This window comes from Oryctolagus cuniculus, chromosome 11, assembly GCF_051225735.1.
Source record: "Oryctolagus cuniculus isolate XC-2025 breed Fujian yellow rabbit chromosome 11, ASM5122573v1, whole genome shotgun sequence".
Lineage (NCBI taxonomy): Eukaryota > Metazoa > Chordata > Mammalia > Lagomorpha > Leporidae > Oryctolagus > Oryctolagus cuniculus.
Window position 1 is genome coordinate 100,416,193 of NC_142877.1, and position 22,522 is coordinate 100,438,714.

A 22,522-nucleotide genomic window follows, 5' to 3' on the forward strand; every position below is an offset into this window, starting at 1 on the left:
CATTCTTTAATATTGTCTTTCCATTTTTTAAGAAAAAAGGAATGCATAGGAATAATGAAAAAAAGCATAGGATTTGGATTCTGAGGTACTTAAATTGTTTTCTTTTAAGATTTATCTTATCTGGGGCCGGTGCTGTGGCGTAGTAGGTAAAGCCACCGCCTGCAGTGCTGGCATCCCATATGGGCACTGGTTCGAGTCCCGGCTGCTCCACTTCCAATCCAGCTCTCTGCTGTGGCCTGGGAAAGCAGTAGAAGATGGACCAGGTCCTTAAGCCCCTGCACCCATGTGGGAGACCTGGAGAAGGCTCCTGGCTCCTGGCTTTGGATCAGCACAGCTCCAGCCGTTGTAGCCAACTGGGGAGTGAACCAGCGGATGGAAGACTTCTCTCTCTCTCTCTCTCTGCCTCTCCTCTTCTCTGTGTGTAACTCTGACTTTCAAGTAAATACATCTTTAAAAAAAAGATTTATCTTATCTGAAAGGCAGATGGGCAGAGACAGGGAGAGATCTTCCATCTATTGGATCACTCCCTAAATGCCTGCAATGGCCAATGCTGGGCCAAGCAAAAACAAGGAGCCTGGAACTCTGTGTAGGGCTGCCATGTGGGTTGCAGAGGTCCAAATGCTTGGGCTGTTTTTCATTGCTTTCCTAGGTGCATTATCGGGGAGCTGGATTGGAAATGGAGCAGCTAGGACTTGAACCACTGTCTCACATGGGATGCCAGTGTTGCAGGCTGTGGCCACAATTCTGGCTCCTTATTTTTGAACATGGACCTTAGAATTGACTTATAATGTGTTACAGGGCAAATTCTTAATCTTCCTGTGTTTCAGCTGCATCTTGTAGGAAATGTAAATACTATTTTGAAAAGTAAATGAAATAACCTATTACAACAAGATTAAAAGTGGAATGAATTCACCTATAGAGAGATGTTTGCTCTGTAGTTGAACACTGTGGTTGTACCTGTAGTTGAAACACCTATACAAAATACAAATATATACTATATATATATAACAAAATATACAAAAATAATTGTAACTGAAACAAAATGATTGAGCCCATCTGGTCCCATAGATGTAACTGAAGTTATGACTTTATGGTCTCTGTCTTACGTGTACTTTCAGGTATATGCATTTGGGTTCAGTTTTAGCCACTAAAAACACTAAACCAACAAATCAATATTCAGCAGATAGAAATTCCATGTTTAGATTTAAAAAAAATCAATTTTAATGAGTTCAGAGTGCAAGGGACCTGATTGTTGAAAATACTAATAAGCAAAGATCCAGCAGCTTTAGTTTATCGATTCATTCCTACTTTCACCCATAAAATATTTATTGAATGTCTACTATGTGCTCAACGTTGAAGATGGAAAGTAGTCAAAACAAACAAGAATGCATTTGTAGATTTTCTGCGATCCCCACAAATTTGATGAAGTTGTTATGAAAGACAACAGGGTTGATTAATTACCATTTATATTAAACATGTGGATGCCGTTTCAAACTAGTGTCAGCCAGGGCTCTAATAATTTTATTCTTATTAAACATTCTTGTTGACTTATGTTTATTTTTTTGGTGTTGCAAATCAAAAGAGATATTGATAAACTGCAGAATCATTGGAAGACCATGCCACAAATTTTCTGAAAATCATCTGCTATGATTATAATAAATGGGTGGAAATGTTAGGTTATGTCCAGAAAACAATAAGATCAGGAAAAATGATGGGTGACCTTTAGCAATTGAGTGATTGGTTCAAAAGAAAAGCTACAGATCGAGTTTTTTATTGTTTAATGTAAGACAAGAACTAAAGAATGGTGGTTTTCAAAAGGTAAATGTTAGCTCAAGACAGAAAATCTTCTAACTCTAAGAGTTATTCTGTAAACAAAAGATTGTGCTGTCAAGATCCGGTAGGTCATCAGCTTTCTCTTTGCTGCTACAAGGACAGGGCCCAGGGTGTGTCTGAGTAGGAAACTGGAAGAAGTGCTTTGGATTCTGTAGGTAACTATTAAAATAATTTATAACTCTAAAAGCTCAGAGCCCACATATTTCCAGAAGACAACGTCCCTGTAGGTTTACAGTCTTTAAGGTTTCTTACAATTTGCTACTCTAAAATTATCTCCCTACCTGTTCGATTTTATGGAAAAAGAGAATGAAGCTTTTCTTATTTGTCAGCCATGTTCAAGAATTGTTTTCTTGGTCGATAGATTTCATTTTTGTCTTTCAAAATGGTGACCCATGGGAGATTGCCCGTCTAAATCCATTTTCTTGTCAGGATTGGAAATGACAGGTTATTTTAATGCCCAGATATTAATTTCCATGGCATATCCATATATTTCATCAGCCTCCCTTCTATGAATTTTCTGTATTTCGATTAGTTTGTCCTAAACTCTTGGCAAGCTAAATTTCTCTAACAGTCGTCAATTCATTGCATTAAGTGCCTGTTCAGCCTTGGAAGATATATTGATTTTTTTTCCTCAGCAAAGTGACAAATAGCATTTTCATGACCATAATAGAGATTGATTACATTTTCCAGAATACACACACACACACACACACACACACACACATTCAGAGAGAGCTAGCGAGCGAGCGTGAGTGCACTGATCTTAGTGACACAACTTTGGGGCTTACGAAAATGAAAAAAAAAAATCATTCAAATTAGTAATGAAGTTAATGAATTCATCTGTTGCTGAAGTATTCAAGTACTGAAGTAGAAGTATTTCAAGATGAAAAGTTCTGTAGCTATACAAATGCTGTCAAGAATTAACACAAATGTCAGTACTGTGGTGGTGCAGATTTTGGGAAATGCTTTAAAAAGTTAGTGGTTGCTGTATTCAACACTAAAGCCATGTCAGTGACCCTCAGCACACCACAGCAGGCTGCATGATAGCAATTCTGTTGAACGACATTTTTCAATTAAGTTAGGCCAAAAGTAAATCACAATCAATGGAGACTAAATTTAAAATATTAAGAACTCTATGGGGAGCAGTCTATGTTTAGCATTTTACTGGTTTCCTTTTCATTGTAAGTTTTTTTTTTTCCAGTTAGGCCTAAAGTAGACCAAACATTAATGTTTTTCTGATTCTGCCTTGCTGTCTGGTACCCTTCACCTTATAACCTAAAAGGAATTTGTAAAGACGCACATCTGTTGCAGGCTTGATGGGTATAGTGGGTACATCCTACGCTTTTGGAGAATGAAGAGAAATAAGAAACAAAGAGTCCATATTTCATATGTTTACATAATCCATGGCAGGTATAGAACATTGCCAGGGGATATTATAGAATTAACTTCTCTGAAAAACACCTTAAAACAAGAAAACCAGCTCTTGTCTGTTTAGAAGCCTTACCCATCATCCTCTATCCTCATCACCTAATGTTGTACCTAAGGAGTATGTAGCACATAATAGGAGCTCAAAAATATTCATTAAATAAATAAACATTTGTCCTAGTACGGGGAGAAATAAAACTCATCGGAGCAGCCAATGTTTGCTGAGCTGCTAGTTTATGCCCTGGCACTTCACATACTTGTATTTTACCTTTATATTTCTTCATGGCTACAGAGTAAATCCCAGGGGCAGGGTGAGAGGAAGAGCACAGAACATTGATGCAGCTGAAGAATGTTTAAACATTATCTGGGGCTGGCACTGTGGTGCGGCAAGTTAAGTTGCTGCTTGAGACACCGTCATAGCATCTTGGAGTCCTGGTGTGAGTCCTTGCTGCTCTGCTTCTGATTGTAGTCCTCCTGGGAAGGCAACAGAAGATGGCCCAGATGTTTGGGGCCCTGCCACCCGGTGGGAGACCCAGGAAGCAATTTCTGTCATTGGCTTTGACATGGCTCTGCAGACCTGGCCATTGCACTCTGCCTTTTGAATAAATAAATCTTAAAAAATAGAAACAGTGAAGAAAATGATGTGTATGTACTTGGTATAGTTATGAGGGAAAATGGCCATTCTTAAGTATTTGGGCAACATCATAGGAATTATGCTGAGTATTTTTGTGACGCGCCCTTCTATTCTATGATTGTACGGACTTAGGATACTCTATTTAAAAATATTTTCTAATTATTTTTCAGGTGAACATATTATCTCTTCTTTTTTTTTTTTTTGGACAGGCAGAGTGGACAGTCAGAGAGAGACAGAGAGAAAGGTCTTCCTTTGCCGTTGGTTCACCCTCCAATGGCCGCCATGGCCAGTGTGCTGCGGCCGGCGCACCTCGCTGATCCGATGGCAGGAGCCAGGTGCTTCTCCTGGTCTCCCATGGGGTGCAGGGCCCAAGCACTTGGGCCATCCTCCACTGCACTCCCGGGCCACAGCAGAGAGCTGGCCTGGAAGAGGGGCAACCGGGACAGAATTCGGTGCCCCGACCAGGACTAGAACCTGCTGTGCCAGCACCGCAAGGTGGAGGATTAGGCTAGTGAGACGCGGCGCCGGCCCATATTATCTCTTCTATAACAAGAGATTTTTTCTCCTAGTATTACATTTTAGTCCATCTTAGATGTTTTCTGTATCAACCAAACTATAACTTTGGTTTCAAAGCCTTTCTCAGATTTCTAGGTGATGGAAGAACAGTTAGACTCTCCAGGATGTAGAGATTTATGGTGAAATGATGCAGATATGGTTTCAAGAACAGTAGATTCTTTTATATTGTTCTTCATTTTCTTGAACTTCCTAATTTTAAATTTATAAATATTTTTGCTCAGAACTTGATGTTTGCTCAAGTAGTCTCACAGTTTTTGAAAAACATGGCTTTCAAAGTAACTTAATGAAACAGGTAGAGAGGTTGCTAATTGTTAGCAAATTCTGTGGAGCCCTGCAGCCTATCTGAACAGGCTTGGCAAAGCGTTTATGCTCCTTGTAACCTATGTGCAGGCTTAAAAAAGTACGTAGAAAGGCAGAATTTAAAAGATAAGTTTATTTTGGTGCAAAAAAAATCTTAAAAGTCATGCACAGATTTTTCATAATATGTTTTTTATGAACAGTCTGAAGACACCTTGGACATAGCTAGCAAGGGATATGTGTGTGTCAGTAGAGCTCTTATGTATTTGAAAACTTGATTGAATTTACAACATAATTTTTCATGATGTATTAGGGAAGCTAATCTCAGTTTAAAACAAACTCCTGAGAAATTCAAAAGTGAGACATGGAAAATACGTAACTCTAATAATAAATGATTTCATGATAGTCTTTCGTTCTTTTTAATGCTTTAAAGTTCAAAGATATTTCCTGACTATTAAAAAGACATAAGCTGGGTTTCTGTTAATTATTTTAAAAATTACTATGTCAAGTATAGAAAAACAAAACAATTGACATAGAATGAAGTTATTGATTTAAATGGTATCTTTAGGGTGTCATTTTGAAAATGAATTGCTATTATGCTGTTTCCCGCTATATTATGTTACAATGTTCTTGAGAACTGAATACCTAATAGTGTTAAATCAAAGAATGGATGAAGTGGTCTTATGAAAAGTGTCTCATGAAAGATCAAGTAGTATAATTGCAAGATTTAATTTAATAAATTTGAGTATTATATATTTATTTCTGACTCTAGTCTTTCAAGATGTAAATATAAAGTCTCTTCTGTAAGACAGAAAGATTGACAGATTAATTAAAATGGAAAGCTTTTATAACGTGCGTCATTAACTTTTCCGAATGATTTTTAAAGGCTGCAATCTCATTAAATGTTGAGAATTAATCACAAGGAAAGGAAGCCAGCCTTTCTGCCATACCGTCCTCAAATGGCACTCTTTCCTGAAGCTCCTTGAAATCCTTGGCAAACATTTAATAGATTTTTCAAGTACTATGAAAAATTTTTAGGTGATACAAAATTAGTATTTTTTAATTACAGAAGCATTTTGCTCATTGGTGAAAAATTTAAGTAATACAGTCATGTGTAAATTAAAATAGGAAATTAAAATAGGAAATACTTCTTGTCCAATTCTGCAGACTTGTTGCTAATTGTAGTTTTCCTATAAAGAAACATAAATACACAAATGAACACATTGCTTTTTTCATTAGATTGGATTATCCTATAAATACTTTTATAAATTTGTTTTTCAAAGAAATTATTCCACAGTAACATTGACTTTTCAGAATTTGAGATTATGGTTGTATAGTTTTCCATAATATGTGTGTACCTAGATATAGCTATTCCCATACTGATGTTCTTATAAATTGTCTCCCACATTTTCCTATAAATTAATGATTCTGTGAGCATTTGTGCATCTGCCTACCTACCTGCCTACCTGCTGTGTAGTTGTGCCTCTAGTTACTTTTCCAAAGTAGTCTACATGGGGTCTTCAAGAGATTTGCAGAAAATGGAACTAAAAAGTAAGTTTATTTGGGTTTTAAAAAATATGCAATGCATTCTTACAAGAGATCTTCAAAAAGATCATAGAATACAAATATTATGGGAAAAACTGCATGTATTTCACATGTTTTGCACCAAAGCAAGTATCTTTTTTTAAAAAAAGATTTATTTATTTGAAAGGCAGAGTTATGCAGAGGCAAAGAGAGAGAGAGGTCTTCCATCTGCTGGTTCACTCCCCAGATGGCTGCAATGGCCGAGCTATGCCATCCAAATCCAGGAGCCAGGAGCTTCTTCCAGGTCTTCCACACAAGTGCAGGCCATAGCAGAGAGCTGGACCATCTTCTACTGCTTTCCCAGGCCATGGCAGAGAGCTGGATCAGAAGAAGAACAGCCAGGACTTGAACTGGCACCCATATGGGAGGCCAGCACTGCAGGCGGCAGCCTCACCAGCTATGCCACAGCGCTAGCCTCTAGCAAATATCTTTAAATTCCCGTTTCCACAGTCTCGTGGAAGCACCATCATATTACCACTATTTTAAAAATTAGAGTATGAGTATTAAATTTTTTCTTAGGTATTGCTACATATACCTTGAAATGATGTGTCAGTTTAAACCCCCATGATAAGTCTCAATTGTGTTCTTCCTGGTACCTTCACTATCACCAAATATTACTTCTCTGAATTTTTGACCAATAGGGTCATCTTGTAGATGACTTCCTAATTTCTCTACAATTACCTGAATTAATTGTTATTTATCTGAATGGAGAGAATTGAGTGAGTCCTTCTGAAAAGTGTCGGTAGGAGTAGAGTTATCAGAACCAGAACCCTATGCCTTCATATGCTTTTTCTCAAGATTCTAAAACTGGCTGACTGAAACCAACTGAACTTCCGTCATTTTTTATTAACATTGTAAAGCATTTTTATTAATAGAGGACAGATTTGATGTCTTTCACAGGTGTAATTCTAAGAAGATAACCATTTATCCCTCCCTCTTCTTCTACCTCCCTCAATCCCCCTCCTTCCTTCCCTTCTTCTTTTTCTTTAATTGTTGCAAAGACATATTTTCAATCCACTCTATTATCACAGGCTTGATTTACCACTAACAATAATATTAAACAAGTAAAAAGTAGGAAGACCACAATTCCACAGGAATATAAGCCAGTTCCAAAAAAGACAAATGTCATAGGTTTTCTCAGATATGTGGCTGTTAATATAGATAACAAAAAAATGTATAGGAAAGAAAGAGACATTTTGTGATATGATGGAACTTCAGACAATCTTAAAAATAAACTGGAACACTGAAATATAAGACAATCTGATAAAATTTTGGATTAAGGGCTTCTGCTTTTGAGAGAACTGAAACTATTGATGTTTATTTGGGGCAAAGATGAGTATTATTACCACACACCTGTATTAAAATAAAGAATTCTAATGTGCATTTCTCATACAGTGTTTCTTCCTATTATCTCTGAAACTTCCTTTCCCAAAGTCTTTCTGAGATATCCTTTAGTTGAAATTTCCCAAAACACTTCAAAGTTTTCCTGCTGCCTCATAGAAATGAAAAATATCCTAACTCATGAGCTGTTCACTGTCTCATCCCTGAAGCTTCTGATCGTGATGCCTGTGGTGAGTCTAACAACCTGAATTTTCAATAAGGATGTCAGTTGATTTTCAACACCACATCTTCAGACAGACTGGGGAGAAAACATTTAATGTTTATGCAGTAGAAAGACTCCTAATAATTACCTTTGTTACCATGTTAACTCAGACACATCATCTCTTCCTGTTCCTCTCCCAAGTGGAATCATGTTTCTCTGTCTCTGTCTCTCTGTCACTGAATTCTAGGCTTTTCTGTTTCTGTTCTGTTCTCCCACCCCTGGAAAGCCAATCCCCTTCTCTCCACCCCTGTCTTTACCTCATCCAGTCCTAAATCAAACCACACCTCTTGCTTGTAGACTTCTGCTTGGCACTCAAGGTTTAGTGCTGTTACTCATGGTTCATGTGTGATTCTTCTCTACTTCATTGTGCCTTATGCGCAATCCACACTGTAAAAGTGTGTTGGTTGCGTGAGGAAGGGATAATGATGTCATTAGACTACAAAGATGCAGGTCCAAGTCTGTGCTTCAGCCCCATGAAGTCATTTGATATTCCGTGGCTTGTTCCACTCTAGGGAGATTTTGTTGCTCTCATTTCAAATTGAGTGTTGTAATTTTGATAGAAAAACAGGACAAAAGCTGGTTCTTATCACTTAGTTGAGTCTGTTAATTGCATATTTAGATCTGCCAACATCATCCCAATCACACCGCAGTGCTTGGAAAAATCAATCCATACCAAAGTTACAGTTTTAAAATTTTGTTTGTGAACTCACATTAGAATACCATACAACCCTTCTATGCAATAGGTCTATGTTATTAAAGGCCCTTCTTACTTAACTTGTTTAAAGTAATTTAAATTTCTTAGAAAATTGTCTTTATGTTCAGAATAATTTATCAGTAGCTACAACATAATCTCATGGTGAGGTCATTGGAATACATTAACATTAGTCACAGGCATAGCATCCTAAGTGCATTTGGTTCCTGTACCAAACTCTGAAAAATCTCTATAATTTGTAAGTGAAACTATGAGTATAAGCTGGCAACATGTGCAGAAAAATTGGGATATACTTTATGCTACTAAAGATGATGCCAATGCTATTGAAGATGGCTTCAAGAAAAGTATATGCATTTGGAAGAAAGATGACCATGATGTAGGCGTCTTCCTGATAGCGTTTCATGGCACAGGAAAGTTTTCCCTAATTTTTCTCTTACTCTGAAAGTCAAGCACTTAGAAGTCACCTTGGAAAAATGAAAGTGATCTATTAATTTGTCATTTGTCTCAACTGAAAAATGTCTTGACAAATAAAAAGCTGTTCATCAGACATAGATTCGTATCTCTTAAAGCTGGCAATTTCGTGCATTAGCGACATGTCTTTGGCCATGTTGGTCTCCTGGAGTTTGACTGTGGAGGAGCAGGTGCGTGCTTCCAAAGTGTCTTTACAAGTGTCTCAGCGGGGTGTCCTTCCCATGCCTCCGCAGGAAACAGCTCATCTGTTTAATCCTTATGTTTTAGTCAACCTTTCTCGTTATGCAGACAGGGCTCTGAGGCTCAGTGGGATTTGGACGCTGGGAATGAATTGATGGGCCTCTTTGATCTTAACTGTGTATTGCATCTGTTTCATCTTTCTTCTTAACGCAGTCTTCCAAACTCCAATTCTAGCTGATGCTCCAAAGAAAAACTAATAATTATGCAAATTCATAAAAATAAAAATTATAATTTGAAAACTCAATCACAGGCCCCACTCTTTATTTTGAACTTCACTCTGTGGGGCATGGTAAACTTTTGGGAAATATCCCCAAAGCAGTTTAAGTATAAGGGACTACTGGACTTGAGAATATATAACTATGTGCCTATGATTGTGTGTTTTATAGGGTCAGATGTGCACACACACAGAAAGAATGCCCAATCTTTTTCATTTAATAGGTTGTATGATAGCATAATATCTTATTAATAGATCATATTGGAGCAAAATGTGTTCGTTCTGCTTAGAAAATATACCTACAAAAATCTAACAATCCTGCTGGGTGGTATTTCTCATGTGATGGGAGTGAAGAAGGCAGAGGAAAACAGAATCAGAGCAAACACATATGGAGAAATAAGTCCAGGTCATAGGATGCTAAAATATCATCTTTTAAAAAAGAATCTCTCGTGGCCTGAGCTCTGGCCCAGCAGGTTAAGCCGCTGTCTGCAATGCTGGCATCCTACATGGGCCTGATTCAAGTCCCAGCTGTTCCACTTCTGCTCTGGCTCCCTGCTTAATGACTTGGGAGAGCAGTGGGAGATGACCCAAATGCTTGGGACCCTGCAGTCACGTGGGAAACCCAGATGAAGTTCCTGGCTCCTGGCTTGAGCCTGGCCCAGCCATGGTCATTACGGCCATTTGAGGAGTAAACCAGCAGATGAATGATTTCTCTCTCTCTCTCTATCTCTAATTTTTTCAAATAAATTTTTTTAAAAAAGAATCTCTTTTAAAGCAAAGGTTTAAAATGAAATCTGCAAATTCCTGGGTAGAAGTGGAAGGATATTGAAGAAACAGAGCATATTATTTGCTTACTCACCTTAAGGCATATGTAGAGTTATGATTAATTGAACTGGAAAACATCAATATTTTATCTGAACAAACTTTGCTAATCTAAACTTAGTATTTTATCATTTTGAAGATTTATATTAATTTTTTATTTTTAATTGTCGACCAATATTCCTTCATCTTTAAATATACCTTGATTTTGTGATGCTAATATAATTTTAGATGTCAGAATATTTTAGCTGAGCCAAAAAATAAAAAAGATGCCTCACAAGACCTAGAAGCTCTTCAGAGACTATGCAAAAGTCTCGGTTTAGGAGGAAGGATATTGTGATATGACCTTCTATCTATTCAACATGTACTTTGTCCCAGCATCTATATATTAACCATACTCATTACTATTAGTGAATTGTCAGAATGTACATTTTACTTAGGCATACTTAGTGATAAAATAAACTGTATAGAGAATTTTCCTCCTAATCATAACTCTATAATATTTCTGGTTTTAAAATTATCCAGCTAACTTCCTTTCACTCAAAAGTATCTTGCAAGCCCCCACATGGTACCCAACTCTGAACTAGGGAGTTTTCATCACTATTTTTATGCTTTCCATATGGAATCTGAGAATAACTGTGCAGAAAGGAAATGCAAAAGGTTACCCAGTTCTTCTTCAGGCAGAAGAACTACTGTGAGAACCACTAAAGATAGCTTTACTCCCCTATATCTATTTTGTATATCTTGCTACCAACAGGGATATGGTTTTATTTATTTACTTACCTATTTTTCAGTTCATGCTTCAATTTGGAAGGAAGGATCTAGTAACTAGCCATGCAGAGTTACATGGTTTCTGGGTACTTCATTTAGTGATTATTTGCTTTAGTTTGTTGTAGCACACACCTTGTTACCGTGTTTCTTGTATGATAGTAAACCAGAAAGGCCTACACTCTCAATAGCGAATGGTTCTGTAGTGCTGAAACTTCTGAAAGCTATGATCTGGCCTTTCTCTCATGAAACTGATTAATGCAAGCCAGAATCTCTTATTTCATTTCCCTGCTTTCTTATGATTTACAACTTCTAGGTTCCAATTTCCTTAGATTAACATCCATTTTGTCCACTGATATAACTCCCTGGAAGATATAGTTTGCCCTATTAGAACTGATTTAACAGATGCTAAATTACTTCCTGCATATCTCCTTGTGTTCAACAATTCTGATCCATATTTGTTCTTAGTTTGCTTTCTTATTATTTCCTAATGGTAATTGGGTTGTTAAAGTCATTTCCATTATTCTAGCTAGATGTGAATAGTAACTTTCTTACATTATTCTCCAGGGAAGATGGAAGAGAAAACATTTATATTGGGTGTATTGGGAGAGACTCAAATTCTAACCATAACTGCCGCTAAAATGCCCTCATTTGGGCTCTCTAGCCAGGACGTTTGGTCTCTGGCTTCACATTTTGGCCTCACTTCTTGAACATCTCTTGTACCCATGAACTTGTAGAGAATCACCCCTGGGTTCCACATGTTGCCTAAAGCCTTGTGATTTTCAAATCAGGTCAGAGTGACCCATTAGTGGGTCATCCAATCAACGGGGTAGATCTTAAGCTTTTTTAAAAAAATCTGAGAAGGATTAGAAGAGTGCATTGTATGTAGTAAAGGTACGTATGAATACATTTCTTTCAGGTGTTATTTTGAGAATCATGTGATATGTTAATGTGGTATAAATATTTTCTGACCATGGATTTCAGTCAAAAAGGACTAGAAAACAAAACGAAAATAAAAGCACTGAACTAGAACATACAGCCCCTGGGAAGTTTGTGCCTAGATGCAAGACTTCAGAATTTAGAATATTATTTTAACATATTCAAAGTCTATTCTGTTTTTCACCAATTATCCCCCAGCAAATTGAGAGAATTAGCTTGTGGCAATAGAAAATAATAATGGAAGCTTAGCAAATGCTTCCAAAATTGTTTATGAGGTAGGCTGGATCAGCTTACTGAAGAAGATACAACGTTCTTACTGATTAAACCATTTAGCTTTAGGTAGTTATATAAGAAACAGACATGAATATTTAGTTGTACAAGGGAAGCATCTAGTTCAAAGAGAATGGATTTTCTTAATACCTTATTTTGTTGTTGGGCCAAATAGAATGAATGTAATCCATGATGATATCCTAATGTTATGACAAGACAGGAATTAATAGTTGCCACTCTAAAATATCTCAAGGTTAAAATCATTGCCTTTTCACTGAAAAATAAAGCTTTGTAAATGTGACCCTTCCTTTCATTAGGAAGAAAATATTTTTTTTTCTCTTGCCTTTGTGTCCACTGAGAATTAACATAAAGAAGAAGCTAATTGTACTTTTATTGCACACTTGCATTTTATCTCAGGACTAAAAAATGTAAGTGAAGTTCAGCAAGGTAAGCATGAGTTAGAAGATGAATTATAATTTGGCCATGCACGTAAGTATGTGATTTAATATTCATCGTGTTCATTATCAAGCATGTCATTCTCATTCTCTTTAATGTGCATGGTGGAATATAACCTTGGTACTCCACAACCAGCAGCGACAGGAACAGCAGCACTTTGAGAGCTTGACAGAAATGTAGAATGTCAGGCTCCACCCCAGACCAACTGAATCAAAGTCTGCATTTTAACAAGCTCCCTGGGTGATTTACATGGTCATTAAAGTTTGAGAAGTGCTGTATATAGGGTAACTATTTCCAGTTGCTGGATGGATCTGTGTTCATTTCATGGCTAACATGAAATGGAAAAGAAAAATTAACAAGTGGAAAGAACTAGAAGATTTCATACCCTGGAGCTGTGATTGACTATCTAATGGTGTTTAAAATTAACAGTGATGACAAGGACACTACTGCTAATGACAGTACCTCTTATCAAGTGCTTCCATGCATGGCCATGTTGTCTAGGATCTTAACTAACCCATTGAACCAGCAGCTTTCCCCTGTGAGTTTTATGTTCTTTTACAGATGAGGCAATGGAAGCATTGAGTCACATGGAATCACCACCTGTTTGTAAATCCAAACCTTCCAATAGCTAGCATCAGACCTGCCCAGGGAAGAATCTGGGCCTGGTAGTTGCACCTTTAAAAATAAGAAATACTATTTTCCAAGAAAGACAATATGTGATACTTAAAAGAGTACTATGATGGTATCAATTGACATTTGTTTAGGGAATGTTGGTAATGAGCAACAAATTCTCAAATTTGTTATGAAAAGACAAAGGAAGTCACATCAAGTCTGCAGGTTACCAGTGGTGATTTACTATGTACTAGGAATGTGTAATATGGCATCTTGTGCCCCATTGGAATCCTTTAACCCTGAGTATTCTGCTGGCATCCAGAGGACTCACCCAGGAGAGTGAGCTGCTTCTCTGAGGACAAGCATGTACATTTGTAATATAAGGAAAGAACTCCCTACATGAAATGACTCTAGAAATGCACAGAATGTAGGAATGTAGTTTGTTTCTCCAGGGCTAACTTAAATCCTCTTTCAAAGAAGACATCCCTAGAGAAAGGAGATGCTGTGTGGAATACCAACATTTTGACAAGTATTGGATGAGGAAATCAACTCATGCAACAAAGGGCATTAAAAGGAGCCCTGAAATGAGAGTTGGAAGCAGAAGGCGTCAAAGTCATGTTTTGGTGCAGAAAAGCAATGTGGTGTGCCCTGCTGATCAGTGAGACAGACCTGAGCCAACTAGCATGGGAAATGGAGCATTTCTTAGGTTGTAGAAATCAACTTTACTTGACTGCACATGCAAGTAGAGATAACGGAATTTTTAAAAAGTTTGTTAATGTTTTAAATTGAGAACCACATGTATAGCATACATTTCTACAATTCCCAAGGGTAGTCAGTAAAGAGTGCTTCTTTCTCCGCTCCTGTCCCCAGCCTCAAGTTTTCCTACAGAAGTGATGATCATGAGTAGTTCCTTATATGCATTTTTCAGAGATATTATTCTCTAAATAAACATATACTGAATCCTTAGTAAACAAAAGGATAATACATAATACACATTCTTCTGTATCATTCTTCGTTCCCTTACGACGTATCATTAAAATAATTTCCTATCGTCTACATGTACACCTACTTCATTCATTTTAATGTCTGGCATTCCACAATGTGGATGTTAAATGCCTTGCTACACAGTTACCTTTGTTTTCATAGGTAAGTCTCAGTCTTTTACTATTCTAAGAAGTATTAAGTAGGCTCTTTAACCTTATTTATCAAGCAGATCTTCACAGTATAATTTCTGATTTATTTTTACTCTGAAGAGTCAAAAGGCAAGAAATAACCAATCATCATAGAAGGCAGGGTAATACTAATTGGAAACATTATTTACTGTGTAGGAAGTACTTTATAGGTAGCCATTCTTCTTATAAAGACATAATTTCTATTATTACTGTTGAGGTTTCTGTTATTTGAGAAAGCCAGGATTTGAAACTTGACATTGGAACCTTTACTTCTCTGTGATTACATTGATACTTTGGTGATGATACTGCATTTGTTGGATACCTGCTATGTGCTAAGCAGCTGACTATGTATTATCCACCATGTTCATTACAGCATTTCAAGATGTTGTGGAGCAGTCTTTATGAGGTCTAATAACTTGCCCCAAATCTCAGAGCTAACAAGTGAGCTAGGAATGGAACCGAAGCAGAATGTTTGAGTCCCGAGACCATGGCAAAATAGAGAAGGGGATTTCAAGGGCTTGACTCTCTGGCTAGCAGGCTGAAAGGCAGAACTGAAATTAATATACATGTGAGATGTAATTAAACACATTCAAGTAAAGTCAGAGGGCTGGGAAGGATTGACACTTGGGCTGATGGAGGTCCGTTTGTTACACAGCAACAAAAGCTTTTGAGGTGGGGATTAGTGCTTAGTTGACTGTATAGATCCCAGATATTTCTCCTTGGGGAGTGTTTCCAAATCTAGATTTCTTTGTCCTCACTGAATGTTTCAACCTTTAAAAAATTCCACACCTGCGCATTGTATTTATATAATCAACAATCCATTGTGATGGGTGGCACTGGGATGCCCTGTAGAAAGAGTAGCCTTAGGTGACTCTGAGTTGGGTTTTGTGGCTACAGGGAACATAAATCTGCCAGTGTTCACAGTGGAAAATGAGAGTGCCAAGAAAAATAAGAGCACTGAGATTTCTCAAGGTGTTGTCAATTTCTGCTATTTTAATCTCAGTGTTTCCGGAAGTTTTGCACCTTTAGGCAGCAAGAGAGAAGTCAAAATTGGAGTCCTCTTTAGAAGACCAATAGTGCCTATGAAATTATAGAAGTTGTATAGGTCTTGTGCAGATTATCATCAAATCTCCTGTATCTGTTGATTATTATTATTGCTGCTATTATTTTTAAAATCAGGTTTTTTTTTTTTTTTTTTTTTTTTTTTTTTTTTTGACAGGCAGTTAGAGAGAAAGAGAGACAGAGACAGAAAGAAAGGTCTTCCTTTTCGTTGGTTCACCCCCAAAATGGCCGCAACGGCCGGCGCTGCGCTGATCCGAAGCCAGGAGCCAGGTGCTTCCTCCTGGTCTCCCATGCGGGTGCAGGGCCCAAGCACTTAGGCCATCCTCCACTGCCTTTCCGGGCCACAGCAGAGGGCTGGACTGGAAGGAGCAACCGGGACAGAATCCGGCGCCCCAACTGGGACTAGAACCCCAGCGTGCCGGCGCCGCAAGCAGAGGATTAGCCAAGTGAGCCGCAGCTCCGGCCTAAAATCAGTTTTACCATATCAGCTGTGTTTCTCCCCGTGAACTCCTGAATTTAAAATGTCAAATTTTCCTTTTACCAAAATACTTCATTTAATTCAGTGAATTTTTGGTCATGTTTCATGGGAAAAAAAGATGTAGCAGAAGCAGACATGTCAGGATTATTTGTGTGCTATATAATAAAAATAATAACTAAACTATATAATGAGTGTTTACCTGCAGGTCAGGAAATATACAAAGAATTTTATAAGCGTTATTTGGTTTAACCATCTCATGTCAGATGGGTCTTATTGTTTCCATTTTGTAGTTGGAGTCTCTGAATCTACTTTTGAGATTAACAATTACAGTGCTGTTAAAGCAAGCTTTTGAACAAGAAAAAAGTTATCTAAACTCACATAATATACAGTCATTCCTCTGTCTTCAGCTTCCTCATCACTGTACACAACCCACAACGGATGAAAAATCTAGGAAAAATATTTGTTCTGAACACGTCTCGATTTATTTTTCTTGTTATTCTTCCATAAATGTCCAATATAGCATCTTTTGCATAGTACTTACCTTTTGTACATATTATAGGTAATCTAACAAAAATGTTTTAAAGTAGAGGATTTGCACATGTTATTTGAAAATACTACGTCATTTTACAGAAGGGACCTGAACATCTGTGGATTTTAGTATTCACGGGGAATCTTGAAACCCTGGATACCAAGAGATGACAATAGTTCCTATTTTGGCATTTTTCCTTCCAGACTTTGTCCAAATTTATTCAGAAATCAATATCTGGATAATTTTGTATTCTGATTTTTCATTCCAAGGAGTCATAAAAAGTTGGTTCCTCATTCTTCCACATTAACATATACTGACCAATAAAGAAGTCATTGCCAAATTTTCCTTATTAATTTGGTTCTTTGGAGACCTTGTTTCCATTTTCTCATAGATTCTACTGCAAAGAAATACTGTGTGTGTTGTATATTTAATTCTCTTTGAATTTCCTAAGAAAAAGTTCCTGTTTTAGTCAAAGAGTTAATACCTTTTAGACTCATTCTAACTGAGTTAGAATTACTTTCACAGGAGCAAATCATGAGCATTGTGTAAAACTGATAACCTTTAGAGAAATGTCTGTTAACTCTTTAGGAATGCTCTCTTGGCAGTATTGTAAAGGTATAATTTTGAATGAATATATGAGTAATTAATATGTGTTAATATGAGTAATTAATATGTGTGATAAGGCCTATCTAGAGAACATTTTTTCTTTGTTTAATTTTAAAAATAGGTGAATTAGACTTTGAGGAGGATGATGTGTGCACTGTCAGCGTTCATTCTTCAGCAATATTGTTTTTTGAGGAACTACTGTTTTAGGCCCATGGCAGTGGCCAAGGCTACAATATTGAGTGTGATAGAAACAGCTAATTTCTGAACAGAGCCTTAGGAAAAGTCATATCAAAAATCTTTGGTCCTTGACATTGTGCCACAATGCACTCCTGTCCTCTTGACATTTCCAACTTCTTTGTTCTCTTGCTTTTATGAAATCTGACTCATGTTTTATATCAGCCAAAGACACGAAGGATAAAGAGTAGCTTACGCTCAGAAAATTATCTAGATCAATATAGATACAGCCACAGATATATAATTTCTAAGAATTCCTGTAACCCTGTTTTTCCCCTCCCATCCCGCTTCTAGTAGGGTTTTACAAACCTTTTTATCTTCCCAGGAGGAAAGTGTCTTGCTGTGTGATTTTTAAGGATTCCTAAATCATCTTATCCCCATTGCACGTAGCTTAGGGGTCACCTTTAAACACATTTGTACATTTATCTTCTCAGCACTTTAACAAAATAAACTGAGTGCAGGGACTTTCGACCCTTTATTTCAGAAATGTCCTCATGTGAAAACAAAAATATGAATTTAGGGTATGTACCGTGATTTATTAATACAGTGTTCTAGAACTGCACATTTCATGGATAGAAATTAGTATTTTCATTCCTTTTGGGAGGCAAATATACAGAATCTTTATTGAAAATGAATTTCAGAATTGCGTTTTCACCTTTCACGGAATTTCTCTATTCCAGAAAGACCCACTAGTTTGTTGATGAATTTAACTTCATTATCATATTAGATGGTATTCCTTTTCAAATTCAGTAGTTGAACCTTTAGATTTTTCTGATGTTTAAACATTTCAATGAGGAAAGTAATCCTTTTGTAAACACTGCAATAAACCTACACAAAGATCAAATTCTTTGCTCATTGATTAAATGCTTTCCTTTCAAGAATATTATATCATTTCGTAAGACTGTTACTACACGTGTGTTACTGAGTTTACATTTAAATTTCAGCAAATTCATTATACACATACATGTGTATCTCTGTTAATCAGTTGATCAACAAGTAGATACACACATATATGACTTTGGTAGACTGATATTTTGAGAGGAAATTTTGGACTAGGACATACAGATGACTGTTCCCCAAACCAAAATTGCATAAATTATTTTTAGTCGATTAATCTAAATTCATTTATTTTTTTCTAAATCTTTTTGTTATACTATTCCATGCATATATGATTTGAACATTTTTGCAAAGTATGAGTTCCAGGAATTAGAGTTTATAGAGTACTCTTCAAGAAGGAGTAGGGATGGATGGAGAGAACTTTATATCAAAATGTGTTTCTACAAGTCGACTTAAGGCTACCTAGCTGAGAAGATGGCTCTGCCAGGTATCAGTCTGCTTGTAGACATTGCCAACATAGCCCAGTAGTGGAAAAGAAAACACCAGGATGCCTAAAAAAGGAACACTGATAAATTCTTTTGAGCTCTCCTTACAATGTTAGTGGCCCATATCCTTAATTGAGGTTGCGGTCTTTCCTAGTGCAACTCTGGGCATATCCTACTGTCGGAACTCAAAACCTTGCAAACTCCATGTCTGAGATCTCAATGTATTCTTGGTCCCAAATCAATCTTGTCACTCCTCGGAAAGCACTGCAAGATAATAAGTAGTATTCACCCGATTGCCTTCCTGCTCCGAGACAGCTAGTGACGTGCGTCTTCCTGATAACCAGGAGTTTCAGATCTAAGGCAGGGATAAAGGGAAGCTGGGAGCTTGCAGAATCTAAATGTGACAGTCGATGGCTGAGGAGAGGGTCAGAAAGGATAGAATCGTGACATGTATGAGAAAGGAACAAAATTTATCTGTTCTGGCTGCAATGATTAGATGTCTCTTTGTCTGGCTTTCTTACAGTGGTGACTGATCATACCCGCCAGCTGGCTAATATCATAATTAACGAAGTTGGTGCGACGTCTGCAAAGTTTAATCGGAACATTTACCAGCGATGTGATGGCATCGTTACGAAGATCACAAGGGACCTGGCCGTGACTTTTGCCCAAGGAGGAATGGCAAAGCTGTGCAGGCGAAATGAGAAATTGCAAACTTGTTCAGCCAAAGGTATGTCTCTTTCATAATTCCACATCCTGGGTTTTCTTAATAAGATTTTTATTTGATGGTTGGTGGGTTCTTTTTCGTTTCACAACTGAAATGATCGTTAAAAACCTTTTGGAACATTTATAGAATGTTTTCTGAAGGCTTTTTTTTTGTTTGTTTGTTTTTTTTTTTTTTTTTTTTTTTCAAAATCTGAAAATTCAGAAATGCAACTACATAGTTTTTGATGCTGAGAAGGGACTACGAAGCAGTATTTTGCTGTTATATCTAGCAATCTCTATCAGCTTTGTGAATAACTGGCCGGTAACAACTGTTAGTTGAACATTTACATTGGGTGGCTTTTGGTCAACAATGTAGAAACCATTGCTCGGCTTTATTCTTGCACCAACCTAGTTACAGAAGAAGAAAGAAGGCAAGTACAGTTTTGGATATGTAGACGCTGTATTTTAATTTCATGAAATGCTCAAATTAAGGTGACTGGGGGCTGAGATATTAAGTCCCAACATTTCTAAAGACCGATAATCATTGAAATTATATGATCTTCTCTAATGCTGGTCCAGCCATTGGCTGTTCCACCTGCATTTTCTGTTTACTCTGATTTACTTTGCTTGATTGAATATTTGAGCAGATTATTGCCTTTACATGTAGCTAATTAATAAGTGTGAATCTTGATGAAAAGAGGCATGTGGCTCTGTGTGTATCTGTCCACTATATCTGCACCGAAAAAAGAGGACAGGTCTCTGAAAATATGCAGGAAGCAAGTTTGAGTTATTTTGTGCTGTGTCATACCACTACTAGAATATACAGGCTGTCAATTTGCAATTATAATTGGGCATGTGCATTATGGTTCTTTCCCTCTGGGGTCACCTAGACCACTACATCCTGACAAAAAGCAGTAATTTATTTTTTGCCCGTTATTGTTTTCTTCTGTGTTATTAACAATTTTAAACCATCATGAAATAACATTTTGGGAACAAATTAATGCATGGCACATTAAATTAACCTATTTAAATATTCTCATAGTTTTATTCTTAACTGTAGGTGACTAGATATTTTCAATACATTGCTTTTAAAATTTGACAATCAAGTTTCATATTATTAAATATGAAATGAATCATTTTATGGTATTATGAATTTGAAAGCATTTAAGGATCCAGATAATTTTAAGTACTGTTTACCAACATTTTGGTAAAAATTTGACTTAACGCATTTCCAATCTCACTATAGTTTAATGACATTGATGAGGAAAACTGGAAGTGATGATTTAAATCATTATTATATTCTGAGCATCATTTTTACAACAGAATCTTACTCATATAAAGACAGTTTTTTTCTTTGATTCCCCTGCTACACTCTATGTGGCGCATAATATGTATTTAATAAATGAATGAATGACTGAATTTAAGTATCTGCTCTTATTAAAAAAAATGTTTACCATTAGCTTTCTCCAAATCATAATGCTTGTTATACAGTAAACATAAACAGAACAAGAAGATAAATAGCATTATCACAGACAATAAGGAAGATTAGGTTCTGAAAATATATTCATGCTTTAACCTAAACCTTCATAATATTTTGTGTAATAGAGACTTGTACTGTAAGGACTTGCTGGCGTATCATGGGTCTGTGGGATTAGGAACAGCCAGGGAAGTGGTTCACAGCTGATGTCCCTTTTTTTCCTCTAAACAGGATTATCTCCTGAAATGTGTAGAAATGAACTCTGTCAGAGTTTCAAAGGAATTAATATTTTTGGTACAATGTGCTAATGTAAGGAGTTAGAAGATTAGTGATTCATAATGAAGAAAATGCATTCTTTCACGTGGTAATAGGAATTTAATAAATGTCCTGCAGGTGATGGGGGCTGTAGCAATTTTATTGAGAATTACAGTTTGATTGACCTTTGTTAGGGTGATTAACCCTTCTGAAATTAAAAGCCATAGCTGAATTATGCTGTCTCATTTAAATGCAAACATTGCACAAGTCTATGTCATTCAAATAATAATAATAATAAAATGCCCTCCCATTTTAATTTTCATTCTTGCATGTCTGAATGGTATGCTGCTCTGTCCCAGTGACAGAGAATATAGAATAATGTGTAGATGATTGGGAGCGTGTGGAAAGAGAATCTCAGGCAATAGCCGCCCCTCCCCCGCCATACAACACTTGCTGACCACCACTGCAATGAAAGCAGGGAGCGCAAAGTCAATCAATCTCTGCACGCTGAAAAAATACTGACCTCAGTAGGAAAACAACCTAGAAAGGTCCTGAAGAGTTTAGGAACAAATAGCAATGGCATCTTTATTCTAATCCAATGCTATCCACCTAAACTGCACACCATGTCTATGTCAAGTCCGCATGATAATTCCTGAAAATGTGCATGTTTTTCCTTACAGTTCTTACAGACCAGCTTTGAAAAGCTGATTGTTCATAGTATCTGGAATCTCATTCCCCATGATCTCTGATAGTCTCTGGATATATTCAGTATTTGCATTCAGTACCAAAACGTTACATGAGATGCAAACTCTATTTGTCATGCCACTTAATAGTTTAACTTTTCTTTGCTAAATGTTCTTGGAGGCTTAGTGAAAATTCACATATTCACCTTGCATCAAAAATCTTTCCATTTTTCATATCGTTTTAATTTTTTTACGACTAAGTCTGTGAATATTTTAGTTTTAGGTCCTACCACACAGTGAATGTGTCTTCCTTTTATGTGTCTGTGGACTATTAAAATGATAATAAAGGTTCTCTTCATTCCATACGTAATTTATTTTCTCCCTTTTCATCAAAGAATTCTCAGAATGCGTCAAGGTACAAAAGTCAAAGGCATTATAGTGCAAAAATTAAGAAGCCTGAGGTGCTATAGTTTATTTTTCACTCAAGCTTTTCATGTACTCTTTTAATACCCTTCTGAACAGTGGATTTTTTTACTCGAGGCTTATGAA

At 36.8% G+C, this 22,522-nt stretch overlaps 1 long non-coding RNA gene across 1 annotated transcript in view; it reads left to right on the forward strand.

Moving 5' to 3' along the window:
- Window positions 1-22,522, forward strand: part of LOC103348351 (dynein axonemal heavy chain 3) — a 76,935-nt gene that overhangs the window by 21,040 nt on the left and 33,373 nt on the right. The window contains exon 2 of the long non-coding RNA XR_011380209.2: window positions 19,380-19,583. This is a non-coding gene — a long non-coding RNA (dynein axonemal heavy chain 3). The remainder of the gene's footprint in view (window positions 1-19,379; window positions 19,584-22,522) is intronic.